The sequence below is a fragment of the Vombatus ursinus genome, unplaced genomic scaffold (genome assembly GCF_900497805.2).
Source record: "Vombatus ursinus unplaced genomic scaffold, bare-nosed wombat genome assembly UNPS02014818.1, whole genome shotgun sequence".
Lineage (NCBI taxonomy): Eukaryota > Metazoa > Chordata > Mammalia > Diprotodontia > Vombatidae > Vombatus > Vombatus ursinus.
In genome coordinates, this window is record NW_020954596.1 from 59,785,358 (window position 1) to 59,808,297 (window position 22,940).

Sequence of the window (22,940 nt, forward strand, 5' to 3'; positions counted from 1 at the left end):
GTAGTGTACTTCTTTTAAGAGAAGTAGGTACTGGCGCACGACTGGCAAAAGGTCGGCGTGCGGCCAGTATAAGTGGCGCCCAACGTGGGGCAGAGGAAATAGGCCAGAGGCCCCGTGGACCAGCTGGTCTGGTTGCGGGAAGAGAGACGAGACCCTTAGCCGATAGGGCTAAGGAAGGAGGATGGGACAGTTGTTTGGTAAGGTCCCGGATTGGGAGGTGCAAGGGAAAGAAGTGTATAAAAGAGTGAAAGAAGCAGAAATCAGTAGTGAGGAAGAGTCTAGGAGTGAGACAGACTCAGGGAGTGAGACCGAGGACACTAGAAACAGCGAATGGGAAAATGATCAAGAGAAAAGAAAGCGAGGCCGAGCAGGAGGGCAGGAGCGGGAGAGCAGTAGCCGGGAGAGAGCAGGAAACTGTAGCAAGGAAAGCCACGTGAAGAGATGGCCCCCTCCCCCACACTTAACCAACGGAGGGAGGACCTGGGCCCCTTTAGAATGGAAGAAGTTTAAGGAGTTAAAAGAGGCACTAAATACAGCGTTTGCAGCTGTTTCCCAATGTGCCATACGGGCTTTTAGTAAGATTCAGGCTTTGGGGAAACAAAGGCCCTCCCTGACCAAGATTAAAAAAGGTCCTGATAAACCCTTCCCGGATTTTGTGGCCTGCCTACAGGCAGCTGCTTGGAGAGGACTATCAGAAGTGCTGAAAACAAGAGACTAAATTGTACTATCTATACGGGAAAGCCAGTCAGTTCAAGGCACAATGCAGCCAGAAACCTGGTGGAGCCTGCCCTAAGGCAATATGTTACAGTTGTAACAAATCCGGCCATTATGCTAAAGAATGCTGCAAGCCAGTTGGGAGGCGGGGCAAGGAGAGCCCCTCAACAAGCTTACCAGATGGAAGCTCCACCCCCTCGGAATGCGCCCTCGGGGCTGCATCAGGAAAATCTCTGACTTTTACCCGGTGGTTCGGACTTCCCCTTTACAGCAAGGGAATTTTCCAAATCGACCCCGGTGGTTGCTGGTTTGAGATACAATTTATGGGGAAGAGATATTTTGAAGGCTTGTGGTGCATCTGTTTATATACCACCCCCGCAGGATTTTTAATTGGGGCCATTGGGCAACAAGAGAAATTTTATTGTATCAGACCCACTCCTCTAACATGGAGATCTAATAACCCAGTCTGGGTACCCCAATGGCCCCTCCCTGCAGAGAAAGCCCAGGCTTTACGTGATATAGTGCAGCACCAGTTACAGGTGGGGCACATTGAGCCCACATCCAGCCCCTGGAACAGCCCAGTGTTTGTTATAAAAAAGAAATCAGGGAAATTTCGAATGTTAATAGATCTCAGGGTGGTTAACGCCACCCTAGAGCCCATGGGAACCCTACAGCCTGGCCTTCCCTCTCCTAATTTAGTGCCATCTGGATGGCCTGTGACAGTCATAGACATCCAAGATTGTTTTTTCTCTATCCCATTATCCCCAGAAGATAGAAAGAGATTTGCCTTTACCATACCCACTACCAATAATGCAGGACCAGATTTAAGATATCAGTGGAAGGTCCTGCCCCAAGGAATGTGCTGCAGTCCCACCTTATGTCAGGCTTATGTGGGAAGAGTGCTGGACCCTATCAGGGACAAATGGCCTAAAGCCACAATACTTCACTATATGGACGATATTTTATTAGCCACCAGCAGTCATGAGACACTAGCAAGATTAGTAAAAGAAACTGTCTCTGCACTTGCTCATTATGGTTTGGTGGTGGCCCCTGACAAAGTCCAACAAAATTACCCACTTATATACCTAGGCCTTCGTATGGAGGCTGTCTCTATTAGCAATCAAATTCCTGAACTAGGGCTTGATAAGATAACCACTTTGAATCACTTCCAAAAGTTAGTGGGACAGATCCAATGGCTCAGGGCCCGCACACCCATTCCTCCTGCTGTAATGCAGCCTTTATATGATATCTTAAAAGGAAATTCAGATTTAAACTCCCCTCGGGCATGGACTCCTGCTGCTAAGGCAGCAGTGTCCCAAATATTCTCACTTGCTGCCCAAGCCCAGACCGCCAGATGGGACCCCAAAAGTAGAATAGAGGTCTCCTTGGTCAATCAACAGAGTCCTTTTTGTGTTATATACCAAGGTCCCAAATACTTTACTCGAATTTTGAACTTGGACAGCGAGAAGCCATTATGCAAACCTATTGGTCTTGGGCACATTGCTCCCAATGGGCCGAGATAAGTCCTCATTCCTCCTGTCTGCTTCTCCCTATGCTAGAGCAAATAACCTTAGTACCACCCCAAAGAAAGGTTATGGGAGAACCTGTTCAAGGCTCAAATGTTTTCACTGATGCTACAAAAAACTATAAGGCCTCTATTTATCATGAGGCCTCCAAGGAAATAACAGTATTAGAAACCCCCTATGACTCTACCCAGAAAAATGAGCTCTTTGCCATCCTCCAGGCTTGCAGTAAATATCCTGAGCCTATAAACATAATCTCTGATAGTCTATATGCAGTAAAGGTTCTTAAATGCATAGAGGACGCTGTCCTCCAACCTCATAAGTCCACCATATCCTCTCTCCTGAGGGAATTACAGCAAATTTTGTTGCAACGAAAAAACTCCCTTTACATTCTCCATGTTTATTCTCATCAGTCCACCTCAGAAGGCATTTTTGAAGGCAATGATGTAGCGGATCGTGCTTTACAGTGCTCCCTACTGCCAGTCCTCACTCCTCCTGAACAAGCCCATGATTTTTTACACCTACCAGCGAGCTCCCTGAGATGCCTGTATGGTTTAACTCGCGAACAGGCTCGACAAATTGTGAGGCGATGTGTGTGCTGTGTTCCTTTTCTGCCCCCTCCACCCAGTAAGGGGATTAACCCACGAGGTCTTTTTCCCAATGACTTGTGGCAAATGGATGTCACTCATCTTGGCCGTGTCACTATCCATGTCTGCATTGATACTTTTTCCAAATTTATAATGGCCACTGTATCCAGTAAGGAGAACACCCCATCAGTTATTAAGCATCTGTACCATTGTTTTGCCTCTGTGGGGATCCCTCATGTCATTAAAACTGACAACGGGCCTGCCTATTTATCTACACAAATGACTGCCTTCTTTACATCCTTTGGCATTAAGCATGTTACAGGGATCCCCTATAACCCCACAGGTCAGGCTATTGTTGAGCGAGCCCATCGTACCTTGAAAGCTACCCTCAGTAAACAAAAAGGGGGAGTAGGAGGTCGGGGCACAGGGCGGTGGCCTACCCAAGCAGATGTGGATAAAGCTTTATATACATACAATTTTCTCTGTCTAGATAGAGACACGGGCCTATCCCCTAGCATGCTACAGCTAATAACACCACCCACTTGTAATTCATCTGGCCCCTTAAAAACAGCACTACATGCACCATCCCTTATCCAGAAAGTCCTCTGGAAGGATGATGAAGGAAACTGGCAAGGCCCATCTGTAGTGTTATGGAGAGGGCCGGGGTATTTATGTCTTACAGATTCTGATGGCCAGAGCTGCTGGGTACCAGAAAGAAGAACAAAATGAGTTGAAGAAGCCCTGGGAGAGACAACAAGGACGGGAGAAGAAACACAGTCAACAGAAAATTCAGAGAGAGCAGAAAGAAAAGACAGTTAGGATGTCTAATCTGAGTAAAACTGTTTTCACTTTTTGCGCGATCAGGACTTTGCCACAGGTTGCGTCGGCTCCAGTGCCCTGGGAGACACGAGAGAATGGCTGGGGGCACTTGGTGTTGGCAGCATCCATCTTCGAGGAGTTCCAGATACAGGACTTATATAGTGGACAGCAATTGCTTGCCTCAAAAATAGAGGAACTGGCCAATAAATTCGTCCAAGCCCTCCAAGTGCAGGCTGATATTGATCAGCAGCTGGAGGAGCAGATTGAAAAAGTAGCATTGGCTACTCAGGACTTTGGGAATGAACTTATGTGGCTGGAATTGAGACAGCAGTTGCCATGTGATGGCTGATATTGATCCATTTGTGTAACACCCTTATACCATAATGCCACTTGCGACACCGTTTCACAAAGTATAATGACACTCTCTTTTCTTTTCTATTTGATGTAATGTTACCTGTGCCTTTTCCCAGATTTAGGCTACAAATCTTTCCTCTGTACTCCAGGCTTTACGGGTGTTAATTAGACTGGCACGGTACATATCTGACACTTGGCACCAACACGAGACTTATGATATTGTTCATCACCTTAGTGATTGTGGCAAGGGTAGGGTAGGATCTGGGTATTTTGGAAGTCAAGGCAGGGGCTGTGGTAGGCAGAGTCGTGTGTACTGGGATGGGCTGGATCGGAGAAGCCCTGAGGCAATTGGGCAATGCTTTGTGAGATAAGCTGGGTGCAAGGAAGTAGCCGAGCTTGAGCTCCTGAGGCAAGGGGCAGTGCCACGTGGGAGTGGGATGGCAGAGGACTGAGTTCCCTCTGCTTAGTCCCCTCCCTATATGCAACGTCATCCCCAGATGCCTCTTGTGACTTTCCTGGCTTCCTGGGTCCCTTTGTGCAGCACTGACCCAGACCCCTCCTCCCAGTGTCTGAGCCTGACTTCCTAGGTCACATACTCTTGTCTATGCGTCAATCCCAGATGCCTCCTTCCTGTATCCAATCCTAGCCTCCTACGTCACTCCCCCTTGGTGTGCTAAACTCAGACAGCCCCTTCCGGTATCTGACCCTACAATCATTGGCTAGTAGCGGGCTGGGGAGGAGGGGCTAAGTAGGTACTTAGGAACAAGCGTGGTCAGATCACACGCGTGCGCTCCCCTGGCTCCTGCCCTGTTGCTCTGGCCTTGCTGCTTGGGCTTGCTATGATGGCTTGCTGTGTTGGCCTCTGAATAAAGCTCTGGTGTTGGTGCCTCCCGATGGCTTGTCTCTGTGTGGTGATCCGGCTCAGAACCGAAGACCCAGGTGTGGGTAAGACTCTGGTAGTGTACTTCTTTTAAGAGAAGTAGGTACTGGCGCACGACTGGCAAAAGGTCGGCGTGCGGCCAGTATACATATCTAGCATGGGTGAGAGGGAAAATAATAACAGAATTGTCAGGGAGGAATCTCCGGACTTGGAAAAGACTTGGGCTTGCAGGGCGGTTTAGCTACTTACTGGCTTCATGACCTTAGTTCACCACTGTGCCTCCTTTTCCTCTTTTGTAAAATGAGGGGGTTGACTTTTATGGCTCCTCTGGCCCCTTTCAGTTTTTGATCTTCGATTCTCTGATGTGTGAGTTGATGACCTCAGAGGACCCTTTCAGTTCCAGATCAGTACGGAGTTCAGCTATGGGCATTGTTTTATTTTCCTCTTGGGGGCAGTTCTTTACAAAGTAGCTCAAGTCTATCTTGCCCACTGTGACTCCCATACAAAACTCACATCTGGGACCATCACAGCACGTGCTCCAAGGAGCATCTCCTGTTGGTTTCCTAGTTAGTTGTAGGACAATGAGGTAGGGGTTATGAAGGGTTAGAACTTTAAGAGGGCATTCGTTACTAAACTACCTATACCCTTTGACCTAGCAATGCCACTACTTGGTCTATTTCCAAAGGGAAAAAGGAAAAGAACCTATATGTTCTAAAATGTTTATAGCAGCTCTCTTTGTGGTGGCAAAGAACTGGAAATTTCAAGGATGCCCATCAATTGGGAAATGGCTGAACAAGTTGTGGTATATGATTGTGATGGAATTCTACTGTGCTAGAAGAAATGATGTGCTCAATGATTTTAGAAAAACATGGAAAGACTTACATGAAATAATGAAGAGTGAAATGAGCAGAACCAAAAGAACATTGTATACAGTAATAGCAATATTGTTTTAAGAATGACTTTGAGAGAATAAGTTGTTTTGTCTATTATGAACACCCAAATTAACCATAAAGGATACATGAAGGAAGATGCTATCTGCATTCAGAGAAAGACCTGATAAATAGAAATATGTACAGAATAATTTTATGTATATATATGTACCTATTTGTAGCCATCTCTAGGGTGGGGGGAGGGAAGAAAAAGAAAGAAATTTACATAATAATTTTGTTGCATATTTGAAAGGAATAGTAAGTTGTGTGTAGTAGATTTGCATTTTCATGTGCAATTATCTTTTTTATTGTACTATATTATGGAAATGCTTGTTTTATTCCATAAATTAAAAATAAAATAAATTAAAATACTTTTTCTTTTCCTTTCTTTCCTTGGGGCAGGATTGAGAACACCAACCATCTCCTCATTTTCTCTTTTACTCTTATCCACCATTTTACTTACTCTTTCATTCTTCTCAAACTTTCTGTGGATGGAAAGGATATACTTAACTAAGGGTTAAAGGCAGGAATGAGCCTTTGAAATTGCAGGAAGATTTGTCAAACACAGAGACCTGAAAGTAGGAATAAGGAAGTAATATCATAAACTGCTCAGGTGACAGGCCATAGTTGAGGAGGAAAGAAAGAAAGAAATCACACCTTGCTAATTATTATCCCACTCTGGGAGTCTGAACTTTTGTAGGAACAGATAAGATAATTAGCACAATCATAGGAATGTCAAGACTCCTGGGGAAGACGGTTTGCAGAGAAAAGACAAGAGATTAATCTTGGTGTTACTGGTGATAGTAATGAGGATGTAAGTCTTGAAAAAAAAATCAATGTCAAACTATTAGAAGAATGAATGAAAACGGGTGGGGAGAGAAGGTGGTTATATATAAATCCATTTATTCACTGAATGCACTACCTACCTCTCTCTGTCTCTGGATGTTACAGAAGCGCAGGACATGATCCCTGTTCTCAAGGAGCTTACAATCTAGTTGGAGAAGTCATAATGAACATTTGACAATAAAAAACTGTGTATGATCAAGAAGAAAATGAGTAACATGATTGTTGTTGTTCAGTTACTTCTGACAGTTTGTGATCCCATTTGGCATTTTCTTGGCAATGACACTGGAGTGGCTTACCATTTTCTTCTCCAGCTCATTTTACAGATGAGGAAACTGAGGTAAACAGGGTTAAATGACTTGCCCAGGACCACACAGATAGTAAATGCCTGAGGTCAGATTTGAACTCAGAAAAATGAGTCTTCCTGACTCCAGGCCCAGAACTCTGCACTATGGCGCCACCTAGCTCCCCAGTAACATTATTACATATTACACATTGCAACTGAGAATTCCTGTTACAATCCTAGAGACAGGCATCATATGTATCATAGAATCAGAGACAGAAGGGACTTTAGAAGTTCTTAGGGATGCCCCAGAACCCTTTGGGGTTACTTGATGAGATGGAGTCAGAAATAATCTTCCTTCCAATGAGATAACGGACCATTAGGCCTTACCTATGCCTTGAAGACCCCTGGGCGATGTCATCTAACCTACTGATGGAACTTGGGACCTCTGAGTTTTAACCATTCACCCCTCTCTTAAGTCCTTAGGACTCGAGACATTTCCATTTGCCCTGAACCTCAGCTGGCTTTTATGTGAACTTCAAGGCTCAGTTAAAATTCCATCTTCTATTAAAAAAAAGCATTTCCAGATCTCACTTAATTCTAATGCCTTCCCTCTGAGATTTTCTTCAATTTATCCTGTATTTATCTTGTTTTTACATTGTAGTTCATATGTTCTCACCTCCATTAGACTGGAACTTCTTGAGAGCAGGAATCTTTTCTTACTCTTTCTTTGTATCTCTAGAACTTAGCATATAGTAAGTGCATAATAAATGCTGGCAGACTTGACTTATCTCCTTCAGTTAGTTTTGTTTCTTAAGAAAAGGAATTGTCTTACTTTTTCTATTTGTGTCTCTAGTGTGTTGCATAGTGATTGGCACATAGTAAGTACATAATAAATGTTTTTTCATTCATTCATTCATTCCAACCCTCTCATTTTATAGATGAGAAAACTGATTAAAAGTGAATGGTGTGGATTAGGTAGGTGGCACAGTGGATAGAATACCGGCCCTGGACTCAGGAGGACCTGAGTTCAAATCCAACCTTAGACATATAACACTCACTAGCTGTGTGACCCTAGGCAAGTCACTTAACCCCAATTGCATCACCAAAAAAAAAGAGTGAATGGTGGGGGCAGCTAGGTGGTGCAGTGGATAGAGCACTGGCCCTGGATTCAGGAGTACCTGAGTTCAAATCTGGCCTCAGACGCTTGACACTAGATGTTTGACCCTAGGAAACTCACTTAACCTCAATTGCCTCACCCCCTACCCCCCCCAAAAAAGAGTGAATGGTGAAAGGTTGCTTGTGGTTTGTGTGCATGCACCATGAGTATTGATTTTGGTGTTGTGAATGCATTTTTAGTGAGCAGTGAGTGTTTAAATATGGAATCCACCAATAATGAGGATTGACTATATATAGCATATATTTGTTTATGTAAAACACACATATATTGATGTAAGTGGCTATGTATGTATATACATGTGTATTAGAGACATATGTGCATACATACACACATATGTATATTACATATTGTGCATATGTACATATCTTTATCTTGCCTAGGCTGGAGGTGAAGGGGCTACTCATGGGCCTAGTCTCACTTTAATGGACGTAGAAGCTTTGACCTGCTATGTCTATATCTATACACATACATATATGTATTTATATGTGCATACATATATGTATCTGTATAGCACACACACATGCTTATCTGCAAACACACACAAAACAAGATAGACTTACTCCTTTCTTTGTTTCTTGCTGTGTTATAATCTATATACTATCATTCCTGTCTTGTTGACAAATTTCATCACTTTTTCCTTAAAAAAGGTTTGTTTATTTTCTGATATCCAACTCTCCCCTCCTCCCCATTACTGAACTCCCTCTTATAACAAAGAAAAACAATTAAGCTAAATCAATTCACACATTAATCACATTTGATAGCATATACAATGTTCCCCACCCCTAGTTTCCTGTTGCTGGGCAGCTGGGTGGGACAGTGGATAGAGGGGATCTAGAGTAAGGAAGACTCATCCTCCTGAGTTAAAATCTCGAGTCAGACATTTCCTAACTGTGTGACCCCGGGCAAGTCACTTAATCCTGTTTGCCTCAGTTTCATCTGCAAAAAGAGCTGGAGAAGGAAATAGCAAACTACTCCTATATCCTTGCCAAGGAACCCCCAAATGGGATCACAAAGAGTTGGACACAACTGAAAAATGACTGAATGGCAGTCCTCTGTCTCTCTATTGAACAGAGGCAAGATATGTTTCATCACCCATTGTATAGGATTGAGATTGGATATTATAATTAATTAGTCTTGTAGCTTTTTAGTGTTGTTTTAATTTACACTATTGTGGTCATTATATTTTTCTTCTGTACACCGTCTTTTGCTTTAATCTAACTCTAAGCCCTGTTCGTTTTTCCTTCCATTCTCCTGTCTGTCTGAATCCCTTTTTCTCTCTCTTCTATATCTCTCTCTTTTCTCTTTTTTCTCTCTGTTTCTCTCAATCTCTCTCTCTCTCTCTCTCTGACTCTCTCAATCTCTATCTCTCTCTTTGTCTCTCTCAATCTGTGTGTCTCTCTCTGTCTCTGTCTCTCTTTGTCTCTCTCTCCCACCCCACCCCCTGCCCCCTTCTGGGTGAGAGCAGCTCCTCTCCTAGCTTCCACAGAGGGTTTCTTTGGCTCTTGAGCAGTAATCCCAGGGGACCCATACCCTGGGCAGCTGAGGCTGTATTGGTTTTGCTTCTGTTTGGTTATCTCATTGGCTTAAAAGTAGAGTGCTCATGAGACCAGTGCTAATGGGGTCATAGGTTTAATTCTTGTGAGGCCCACTTAAGCTTGTCTGGGCCCAATGCTTATTTTTTTCCCTTCCAGCCATCCTGCAGATACAAAGAGAGCCAGGTGGGAGAATTTGGACCTGGGTTAGTCCAGTCCATCCTTCTAAAAATCAGAATGCACGCTTTCCAGGCAATCGGTCAGCACCCACACCTTTCCACATGAAGCCAGCACATCCGATAAAGGCCTCTAGTCAAACTATTACTGAATAGGCGTTTGAGGCGTAGTCCATCAGGCCTGAATTTCAATTTCACAGCTCCAAAAGCCTATAGAGTTTACAAAGAGAAAATGCTAATTTATGAACTTAAATTGTTTCCTTCTGGAAAGGGAAGGGGGAGGATGAGGGAACTGGGCACAGTGAAGAAGGAACTGTGAGGAGGGAAGTGGGCACAGTGGGGAACATGAAGTGGCAAGGACCAATTCCCTCCCAAGTAAAACCTCAGAGAAGAGCCACCCTTGTCCTCCACTCAGGGTGGCAGAGCAGCAGATGGGTTCAGACGGCATAGAGGTAATAGGCCCCGTCAGTACAGGAGCTCCTTCCTGCCCACAACAAACCTCAGATTCCATTCAGTTCAGAAATTGCTGTGAGAAGTAACAACACCTTGTTTGAGCAGGCCAGGGGTCAAGGCATGGGAGGTACCAGGGTCAACCCATCTTTTATAGCTGGTGTGGGGATGAGGTCATATAGTTTAGATGAAGGAAGAAAGAAGAAGAGGAAGAAAGGATAAAGTGGGGGGGGAGGAGAGAGAGAAAAAGAGAAAGACAGAGAGAAGCATATTTCAAGGGTCATGAATAACATTAAGCCTGGCTTCCTTTGAGTTTGAGCTGAATGTCACAAATCCATGTCAATCCTCCAGGGCCTGTTCACCCATTAATTAAAACCCACTGGCTGATTTTCAAGGAGTCTTGGGCAGACAATGATTGCCTCTCAATACATTCATTTCAACTAAATAAAGTGTTTACCATGACATGGAGGTCACAGAATCAAAATATTTAGAATTATAAGGGAACTCTGATATCTAGTCAATTCCTTCATTTTATATGTGAGGAAAATGAGGGTCAGAAAGATGATGTTGACTTGCCTAAGAAAGGGCTGCGATTTGAACATAAGTCCTGACTCCAAATACAATGTTCTTTTTGCTACCCCATGATACCTCTCAGAAATAAGAAACAGTTCCAATCTTCACGAAGCTTGCAATTTACTAGGGGAAGTAAGATGTGAACATAAGTGATTATAACTTAGAATATGAGAAATGCACAAGGGAAATCAAAGTTCTGGGTAAAATTTGAGAAGGGATTCATTCCTTATAGTTGGGAGAAATCAGAGAAGGCTTGATGCAGATGGTGGCTCTTGAGTTGGCCCTTGAAGAAAAGGACAGATTTTCATAGGCAGAGTTTTGGGGAGAGTGGGTTCTGTTCTGGGAAAGGGAAGGAGAAAGGTTAGGGCAGAATGAATACAAAGGTGAGAGCCTGCGGGGACAATGAATCTGTTTATTAGTTTGTTTTGGGTGGGATAGAGAATGTATAAAGTCTGTCACAAGGCTAGAAAGGTTGGTTCATAGGATTACAAATTTAGAGCCCTGGAAGGGCCCTGGCAGGGACTGTCTTTTGCCTCTTTTTGTATCTCTAGCACTTAGCATAGTGCCTGGTACATAGTATGTGCTTAATAAATATTTACTGATTGGTTAAAGGGAACTTGGAATCCACCTAGTCCAACCCAATCAAGTTACTAAAGATTAGAAAAATTCAGAAAATTGAAGATTAGGTTAAGTGATTTGTCCAAGGTTACGGTTCTAAGTGTCAGAGTCACCATTTGAACCCAGGTCTTCCTGACCCCAAGTCCCACATACTATCTACCACACCACACTGCCTCTCAAGAACTGAAGACCCTGCTAACAAAGGCACACAAACCCTGAATCATCTGATTGGAAAGTTGGAACCAGACTATGCAGGGCCTTGAAAGCCAGAATAAGAAGTTTGTACTTTCTGTTTATAATTAGGAACCATTGGAAGTTTATTTTTGTATACCCATCACACTTCAAAGAATAAATGCATCTTTTTTTGTTTGTTTTAGTTTTAGTATAAGACAAAGATTGTTATTTCATTGGTATTGGGAATTCTCAAAGAAGAAAATCCCTTTACCAATGTAGATGGTTACCTGCTCTGTAACTTTATAGTCTTAGAGGATTGCTTGGGGTACTGAGAGGTTAAATAATTTACCCAATTTCTCACAGCCTGTGTATGTCAGAAACCTGACTGGAACACAGGACTTCTTAATTTCAGTTCTGAATCTGGCTCTTTATTCACTGTCCCCTGACTGCCTCTCAAGGGCATAATAATGCTCGTTAAATTGGATTGAGTTTCCCCAGCTCATTCACTTTGGTTAATTAGGTTCAGGCCTGTCCAGTGATTATCTCTAAAGAAACATAGATGCTTAGAGTTGGAAAGGGACCACTGGGATAGGATGCATCTATTTCACTTTGTGTTTCTAGTACCTAGCACACTATCTGCTACATAGTTGGTATCTAATAAAATGTTCACTGAACCATTCATAGAATTATAGAATTCCAGAGAAATACCAGGAACTTATTAGTAGCATATTCAGGGAGCTTTTGCTGATCCACAGAATTGATTTAACAAGAGAGGACTAGAGTATTTATCAAGCACTTTTGAGTTATGGATGTTTCCACTAATTTGCTTGAAGTTTCCCCCTAGCTCTCCGATGATTCTCTGAGTGCAAATGCTGACTTTTTTTTTCCTGAGAAATCAGGACATTAGCAATAGAAGAAATGTAATGGACCAGAAAAAATAGAGGTGCAGGTTGTGGAAAATAGGAATATTCCACTATCAATTATGAATGGAGAATATCAAAATCAGTGTTGGCAGCAGGCATGCCTTTCAGGATGTCTGCAATGTGCTCATGCCAAGATTGTTGCTTAAAGATGGCACTGAGGAAAAAAAAAAAATGGCCACAACATTGCCTCCTCAGCACCATTCCTGAAGTCCCATCAAGCAGAATGAGTTTTCCACACTGTTTAGCCAATGGCCCTTCCTCCTATCTGTTTTCAAGTGCTTAGCACCGGGATGTGCTCTTTGATTGACTGACTGGTGGTATTTTCTAACCATTGATCTGTAGAAAATTTTCCCTGGTCCACAAAACTGTTCCGACTATAAAGGTCCTTCTTGAAACCTACAAACATAAAAAAAAATTTTCATTTTTATCCTTCTATCCTGAGATCCATCCTTCTTCCTCATTCTCTGTTCCTACCCTCTGAACCAACAGCAACATTGTAGTATCCTACAGAAAATTTAGATATTTTGCTATTCCAAAATTTAATTTGGGTTGAGAAATACTGTTTCATGGTCTATTAGCCAGTTTTTCTAATCTCAGCACCTGTTCTTTCAGGCCTGTATGAATTTCCAAATGCTTTTCAATGTGTCTAGCCACTGAAATTACAACAAGGCAAAGATGGATTTAATTCTGCATCTTGGTGACTCTGTGAGGTAAGTTTAATATTGTTACCATTTTATGGATGAGGAAACTGAAGCTCAGAGAGTTTGAGATTTGCCCATGATCTCTGGGCCCTATTTAACCTTGCTATTGCAAATCTCTCTAGCTTATTTCAGCCTCCTCCAATGAGTCCCTAGGCAGCTAGATGGTGTAATGGATAGAACACTTGAGCTGGAGTCAAGAAGATCTGAGTTCAAATTCAGACTGTTGATATGTAACCCTGGGCAAATCACTTAACCTCTGTCTGCCGTAGTTTCTTCATCTGTAAAATGGAAATAATAGTAGTGCCAACCTTCCCTGGTTGTTGTAAGTATCAAATGAGATAATACTTTGCAAACCTTAAAGCACTATATAAGTGATAGCTATTTTTTTAGGCCAAAATATCCATATAGACTTGAACCACAGTCTATGAGCCAGACTTCAGCACTCCTCAGCTTTCCTTTTATTTTAAATTGTTTACTATTTTATGTTTACTTTAATTATTCAAGACTTGATGCTACCCTATTCAAGGTATTAAGCCACAGAAGAGGAAGGCATGGTTTGGAGAAAAGCCTAGAACTGGAATCTCAATTCCTTATATGCTGTAAAACCACAAAGAATTCTCTTCTCCAGGGTCTGCGAGAAATCTGTTGTGTTTTACCCAGAAATCTTTGGACACAGCCCCAGCTGAAAAGTATTTCACTCAAGTTCATACATATAAACGTTTCATCGGTCCGAAGGCATAAACAACCTGAGGAAGTTTGGAATACGTTATTAAGTCTATTCTCCTGGTTTCCTTCTCATATACTCTTGGCCTGGTGCAAAAGATTTTTTTTATGCTATCATTTGGTACTTGGTTTTAATTGCTCTTCCTTTCCTAACCTTTCCTGGGGAAGCTCTTTGTCTCACATCACAGTTTTAAAGTTGGTTTGAAAAACAAAAACAAAAACAAAACCTCCCCAGGAAATCATGTTGTGTTATTTCAATGGAACTAGATCTTCTTATGTTTGTGAAGCGTCACTAATTCAGAATAGGGAAAGGTCAGCAGGGGGTAGGACACAAGTCCTTTTGAGGTAATGAAAAGTTTGAACCTTTCAAAATGAAGTTAGAAGAATTTCAAGAAAATTTAGGAACATGAACTTCACTAACAAAAGTGCTTGTCAAAGAGAAGTGTTCCTAAAAAATAAAAAAATTAAAAAAAGAGAAGTGTTCCTGAGAACCACTGTAATGAATGAGGAAATGCAATCCCCCATATTCATTATTTATATGTTAGCAAGATGTCAATAAAGTGTTTTCTAAAGCACTAAAACGATGATTTTCTTAAGTAAGGGTGCACCATTTACTTTAGTAAATTCATTTCTTCAAAGAATATATGATACATCGATACAGATATATAATAGAGTTGAACTGTCAACATAACTATAGCAAGAAGCTCAAGTTTGGTTCAGCCCATGCCTAAATGATCATGAATCTTGAAGCTGTGGGGTCTAGATCAATGACATCTGTTTGTACTTTATCTTTCCTTGCCCTTATACTCTAACCTAATTGACTCTCCTGAAGAGATAACGTCTATGTGGCTGGAAGCCTGTCTACATCCTGTTCAATTTTGTGACCTTAAGTCTCCTCACCATTCTCCTTCCCTGCTCCTTTGCTCCAATTTACCAAACAAAACCACAGAAAAATGATTACCTTCTTGCCTTGGGATAGGACCAAGATCCCCTACAAGAGAGATTAGTCTTGTCTAAAAGGCAACAAAGCTTCCTGGTGCCCCTTCAACTTGGTGGATGTCTGAAGACCTCTCAAATCACCATCACCACACCCTGACCACTTAGCCTTTCAGATTTCCCCATGGGGATAAGGGAAGCTAAGTACTACAGTTGCCTTGCAGTATCAGGGCGGAGTAAACCCCCTTTTTTCAACCGATGTCTTGGAAGTACATCATTTTGTACCAACATTGAGCCTGAACTCACAGGGTACTTGTGTTAGGCCCACCCCTAGCATCACCAGTGACAGTTGAGTGGTGCCATAGTGCATAGAGTACTGGGACTGGAGTCAGAGAGACTCAGTTTCCTCATCTATAAAATGAGCTGGAGAAAGAAATGGCAAATCACTCCAGTATCTTTGCTAAAAAAAAACAAACCCCAAATGGTATCACAAAGAGTTGGACATGACTGAAAGGCCTGGATAACAACAATGAACATCACCAAAGACTAACTATGCCGAGAAATTTAACAGACTTGGTCAGCTAATACCACTCACTGAACACTCACAGCATGCTTTGTACTAGGTGCTGTCGGTAGTACAAGGAGATTGGAAATCAAGACCTGTGCCCAAGAGGTACCTCCCCAGTTACATGTATATCACTGTACTTTTTCTCCAATAAGACCAGGAGTAACAATTTACATGTATTTCTCATAACAACCCTAGAGGGAGTTAGTGCAAGTATTATTAGTTCTGCTTTACAGAGAAGGAAACTGAGTCTCAGTGAGATTAACTGACTAGCCCACTATACCCACAGCTCAAAAACCAATGGCAAGGCTAGTGTTCTTATTTATATCTCCACTGATCTGGGACTTTGATGTTATTTTATTGTTTTTATTATATTTTAAATAATATATTTTATATTTATGTTTATACAGAATGTATTTATATACATGATGTATAATAATATGTTATTTATGTAATACTAATATTTATTATTATAATATGTTATTTTATTATTATATTTTAATGTTTCATGTTAATTTCTCATGGGCCAGATGTGGATGTATAGAAAACAATAGGTGAAAAAGTTAAGAATGCTTAAGGACTGCAGTCCCAAAGTTCTACCTTAAAGAGTCTCCAAAGCTCCTGAGTGGTGGCAACAGATATTACTAAAGGTGAAAAAGGAAACTTCCTTGTGTGGCATCCCTGGGTTTTTTTATCCCAGGAGCTCTAAGTATCCAGGACATAAGACTAGGAGGGAAGAGCATGGCACAGAAAGGGAGAGAGGAGGTGGCAGTCACATCCTGGTACCTGGGACTGGGCATCTGACCCTGGGGATGTGGAGAGGGAAAATAAGTTCAACCTGGACAATGAAATCAATCTGTCAGATCTGGGGCATGACATCATCCCTGCTCATTCTTCCTTAAACTGCTACTATTTACCAGGTGTGGGCTCTGGATCTGTACAAGCCATGATTTTAGGCCAATCTAGACATCCGTGAACATCTCATATTCACTGCAATGAAGACACAAAGGGAGAAAAAGCCAGAAGTTCCAAATCATGGGTGCTGCTGCTAAATGTTCTTCCCAGTCTGCTGGAGTGCCTTACCAATACTCTTACTGCTTGTGTGGATAGCCTTGTCTGACCAGTGATATGCTAGGTTCTTCCTACTATCCGACTGCCCCGAATACTCTGCCTAGGAACTATCCCTGGAAGAAACATCAGTACCATCCAGCTGTTCACTGCAGTCCTGACTTAGCTGGAGCATACCCAGGGAATCTCCTACATGCTGCACACACCAGCACCTCCATCTTCCATCACCTCTAGCCCCATAGCAATGCTCTCTTCTCCCTACACACATAAGTCAGTTCCATGATCTCTATGGGGTGTCCTGGTCTACTTGCTATATCTCAGACATGCTGCTCCATTTCTTCTCTGTCTGCATGCTTTTGTTCTGGCTTTCTCCCATTCCCATTTTCTCCCATGCTGTTTCTCCTCACCTCTGCCTTTTGAAATATCTGGGTTTTTTCTTTTTCTCAAAACTATTCAAGCACTGCTTCCTCTGGAAGACCTTTTCTGGTCCTCCCCAGCTGCTAGTGCCATTTCCTCTAAAGTTATCTTGTATTTTTTTTGTCTAAATTTTTTATGTACCTGGATATGTTACATATTGACTTCTCTCATTAGAGTGTAAACTCCTTGAAGGCAGGGCCTGTTTTGCTTTTGTCTTTGTGTTCCAGAGCTTAGCTCAGTGCCTGGCATCTACTGGGTACTTAAATAGTTGTTGATTGTTTGTTAGAAGGTTGTAAAAACCAAAACTTTGGATTCTTCACAATTTTGTAAAAGTCAGCTGTTTTCTGGAGTAACTCCAGAAAAATGATTTAGTGTCATGAAACTCTTAGCTTGGGGAACTTTAACTACTCACTCATGACCTGACACAGAAGATTAGGCTGTGAATACACACACATATATACACACACACCCACACATACACACCCCACCTGGGCAAGGGGTTCTTAATTTTTCTTGCATCATGGGCCCCTATAGCAGTCTGGTGAATCCTATGAACCATTTCTCAGAATAATTGTAGATAATTGAAGGAAATGCTAAATTTCCATTAGAGGTTAGTTAAAATAAAGATGTAATTTATTTCCCATCCAAGCTTATGCACTCTCATGAAATCTCTTCATGGATCCTTCCTTCTCTCTTTCAGGACCCTCTGCCCTAAGGAAATGGGGTGTGGTTATTTAAGGCGAAAGAATGAATGACTAGCTTCCTTATTTCCATGGAAGTGTTTAAACTTTAAAGTCTTTCTCTTTGGCTGTCTCATTAGGGGAACAGCATGACACAATAAATTAACATAGTAGACTTGTAGCACCATTGATCAATATTGATAGGGTGAAGATATTCTATAGAAATATTAGTAAGGGGGAAGTAAAAAGTCTTTAGATAGTGAGAATGGTGAGAATAAGATAAAAGGGAAGTACAAGTGAGTTGAAAAATCTTAATACTTTTAAAATAATATTAGTTGCCACATGGGACCTTAAAGACGTAACTTAATAAATGTTTCCTGAATTGATTTTTTTTGAATGAGTATATTTGAAGCTTCAAAGTCACCAGAGAAGGGAATGGTCACATAGCCAGAGAGAAGACAAGGCAGACTTTGGGGTCAATATCACTGCTGTTGCATTGTCCATTCTTTTTTTTTTTAGGCAACTGGGGTTAAGTGACTTGCCTAGCGCCACACAGCTGGTAAGTATATGAGGCCAAATTTGAACTCAGGTCCTCCTGACTCCAGAGCCGGTGCTCTACCCATTGCACTACCTAGCTGCCCCTCTTCATTCATTTTTTACAGCACTGTCTCTAGTCGGTTGCTGCCAGTCATGTGAGTTTGTATCACCCATTGACTGGCAGTATATGTACAGAAGAGTTTATGGGAAATCAGAGGAGCAGTGGTGAAAATTGCTTAGTTCAAGTACACCAAGGTGCAGCTAAACATTAATGAAAAGTAACATCTGACATACCTTTTACGAGCCTGTCTATGGGTGGAGTGGTTCTTTGATATTTAATGCCTTCTTACTCTGTAGCTCTCTACCTTCTCCTGATGTAGAGAGAAACAGGATCTTTGGGCTTAGGAGATAAGAAAGAAAGTGATACCACACAGATGTGGTAAAAGAGGGATTGTGCTGTAGGATGGAGGGAATACCAGACATAATGGGAGGGGCAGACTTCTTACTGGGGCCAGCCTTTGAGTTTACCCACTGCTCAGAGATGGGCTGGCTGTGGCTAGACAAGGTCAGATGTACCTCCCAATCATAAGAGAGCCAGGAGCAAGTTCCACAGCTGGCATTCATCTGGGACCCATTGACACACCCCTCTTCAAATCCCAAATCCGTTCCCAATGTCACTTCCAGATCCAGAGCTCTCTGTCATTGTCTAATCAATTGAGTATTGGGTGGACACTTTTTTGCAAGAGTGAAGGGAATTCTATAATAGCGAGAATGGAAGTGGGAGTGGAGCAAAGATATAGAATCTGGAGGTTTCCTAGAAATCTCAGGTCAAATTCAAAACCTAAGTCTGGGGACCTTCAAGGTTCTGGGAGAATGAGAGGCTCACAGAGTCACTTGGTAAATATCCTATATGCTTAAACAACTTTGTTCTGTTGTTTATTTATCCATTTTATGCTGAGTCAATGCCACATGTAGAATCTAAGTGTGTCTTGCTTCTACAGAGAGCCAATACCAATGTGCCATACTTACATGACTAGCACTCACTACAATCTAACAGATCCAAAGGAAGAAATGGAGTTCAGGTTTTACCAGTGGATGGGGGCTCTAAGCTAATTTTGAGTAAGTAGCCCCATAAATCCACTTACCCCTTGATAATAAATTAATACTGCTTTACAGAGAGAGGAGGAACTGAATAGGTCATTGACCCTTTCAGAACCATAAAAGACATGATGCTTACTCAGCTTTTTCACCCAGTGGGGCACACACAAATTACCAGGGTGAGCATGGGACTCCCTGTTGAGTAGATATCAATTTCATCTGGTGGTGAAACAATTTTTTTAAAGGAAAACCTCCAAGTGATACCTGTGGGACTTTGCTTTACTCAGTTTTAATGACTGTAAAGCAATGGGATTGGATGAGATGATTTCTAAATTTTCTTCAAATTTTAACATTTTCTGAGCCTATGCTTTTATGCATGAGAATCACTGAGCAAAGGTGGAAGCCCAAGGCATTCCTTCTCTATATAACTGACACCCACCTTGATCAAGGCCACCATTTGTCATCCCAGCAGACCATATAGAAGACATTACAATACCAGAAATTGATTGTGTTAGGAAAGAACTCAGTTATGATTTTCTCAGATAACCTTTTTACTAGGTACATGCTTTTTCCATCCCCTACAGGAATTTCTGTACAGTAATACCACCATATCGATATTGATAAATGTTATATAACAAAGTCTATTAAATTTTAGAGAGGAACAGACAGTGAACCCTAGTAAATAATTTGCCCATTCTCTCTCTTTTTTTTATAAAGTGTCCTTTCATTTGATGTGATTTCTACAGAGAGGGAAAAAATACAATACATAGAAAAGAATATGATTTCATAATAGCAGGACAGAATTGTGTACAGAAATGGATAGTATATAGTACTTTTCCAGAGTGAAAAGCAATTTCCTTCAACATATAAGTCATAAGTTTTTACTGTCCTCACAACTTGACTTGGGAAGTCCAGTTTCTGAGATGTGGTATTCTTTGAGCAATACACCATTCAAACCATATTAAATTAATTTCAATTCAATTCAATCCAATGAACATTTATAAGTATTTACTGTGAGCCAGACACTGTGTAATGGATGGTGATATAACGACAAGAATGAAACAGTCCTACCCTCAAGGAATTCCCATTCTTCTTGGGGACTACAACATGGCCACGAGTAAATACAGTGTACATGTAGAGATTGTGAGCTCATTTAGGATGGTAAACTCTGTATGTGCCCTCACAGCCCACATGTGCACTAAGAGGTCAGGTCCCCAGAGTTCTACTGGATACCTCCTACTCTCATGATTCTAGGACTAATTCCAAAGGGATTGAAACACTTTTCTAATATTATTGGAGGAGTACCTATTTTGGTATGTGTTGGCTTCAGCAGCCAACCAAAAGACCTTTTTTTCATCATAAAATAAACAGAAAGGAAACAGCCACAAAATACCTGTGTATTATCTGAAATGGTGAATTGGCCCCCTCCACTGCGTGTTACCGTATATTTCAGAAGCAGGCCCACCAAATGCACCCAAATGCTCCTAGGACTGGGCTCTCAATAGATAGTGCCCCCATCACATATGTACAAAGTAGCATAAAGTAAGTGACAACTAGGTGACGTGGTGGATAGAGCACTGGCCAGGAGTCAGGAGGACCTGAGTTCAAATCTAGCCTGAGACACTTGACACTTACCAGCTGTGTGACCCCAATTGCCTTGCCAAAAAAAAAAGTAACAAAGTAATTTTGAGAAGAAAAGAATGAACTCAGGGGTCATGTTTGTGAGCCCATTTGGGTTTTTCTTGACAATGATCCTGGAATGGTTGTCATTTCCTTCTCCACCTCATTTTACAGATAAGGAAACTGAGGCAATTGGGGTTAAGTGACTTGTTGGCTTATGAAAGTAAAATTCTCATTATGCTTATACTTATAGATTTGAAAGTTCACCTGGCCTCTGGTTATAATTCTATTTTTAACTGGCTATTAACTCTAGGGGAGAAGAAAAAAACAATCTGTTTCTCTATCTCATTAACACCAGTTAATATTTTCCAATCATCTACATGAACATCATCTCATAGGGGTAGAATAATAACAAATCATTTTATAAAATTCTTTGACATTTTCACTTTAAAGAAGGTGTAGGAAACCTTAAGCTAATGAATGATGAGCCATTCATGGTTACCAGCATAGGATATGATCTATGAGAAGGTGAGGGAAAGAGGACTCAGCAGACTGGACAGTTGATAATCTGAGCTCAAATCCTAAATCTTTCACTTGTTAGCTGTATGACCTTAGCCAGATTTCTCTGACAGCACCTCAACTCCCACCCAGTTTCTTCAGTAAAGTCAGGTTGATAATATATGTGAAACATGGCTTACAAATTATGAGGTGCCTTAAAAATGTCAATGACTGTTATCTCTGAAAGAGTCCTCTGAAAATCCATCTGAATTCAAGGAACTTTTTTTTTTGAGGCCATCGAGTTATGTGACTTGCCCAGCTAGTAAGTGTCTGAGGCCAAATTTGAGCTCAGGTTCTCCTGACTCCAGAGTCGGTGCTCTATCCACTGAGCTACCTAGCTGCTCCTGTTTGGGAACTTTTTAAGAAACTCGTTGTCCATGTTCTAAGTGAGAAGCAACATGGTGTAGTGTTAGTGCTGAAAACCTGGGTTCAAATCCTGCCTTTGATACTTCCTATGTTATTGTAGCCAGCCCCCTGAAAACCCTGAGCCGAGTCACTTAAACATCTTGTTTTTCTCTTCTGTAAAATAAGAATCACACTTGCGGTATCTAGCTTAGAGGGTTGTTATGAGGCTCACATGAGAGTATGAGAGTATGCACAGCATTTTACAAACTTTAAAGTGTTCTATAAACAACAGGTATTATTAAATAAAGCAACATGAAATGGTATATTCTTTTAAGCTGGTGAGTTGGTTGTACAGGAATCATGGCATGATACTTTTTTTTCTTGAAATGTGTTTTATCCTAAACAATTTCTTTTAATGTTTTGTGTTTTAAGTTCTGCTAGAAGTACTATATTAGTTTTGTTAAGAGTGTTGTAGAATGTTTTATGTTACTTTCTTTCCTTTTAAACACAAGATGTCCCAAAAGTGTAGGTGCAATCTTAGCTTTAATAGCTTAAAACTGCACCAAGACTTTTGGGACACCTTGTGTATATATGGATTATATGGGTTTTACTTATTTAGATACTTCAATGGGTCCATGATGTCATGAATGTACACCTCCTCTTCAACTGATACATCCATTTTGTCTAATGTTGCATAATTCACATATGTGATTCATTCAAAGTACAGGAGGACTTCCTTTTAGTTCCTGTAACATTTTGCAGGCACCAGTGTCATAACTAGGTTATCTATCCATTTATCATCTCTCATTGTGGCTATGTGACCTGTCCACCTCCTTTTCCAGCCATACATGTCCAGAAGCATATGAACAAAGAGTCATACCCTTCCAAGTAAGATGCATCAGAAAATCTAAGGAAATGGTTGGGAAGTGTCATCTTCCCAAACTGAAGCCAACAGAAAAACCATTGACACCAAGGATGGGATGGCTAGAATTGGAATTTGGAGATGGCTTGCTCAGCAGATTAATATGTCTTCCTCCTATGCTGGTCAGAGCACAGCAAGTCTAAATTGTAATCAAGGAAAAAATAAATAGCAAACTTGGCAGTTGTGATATATTAATACTATTACTCATAGCT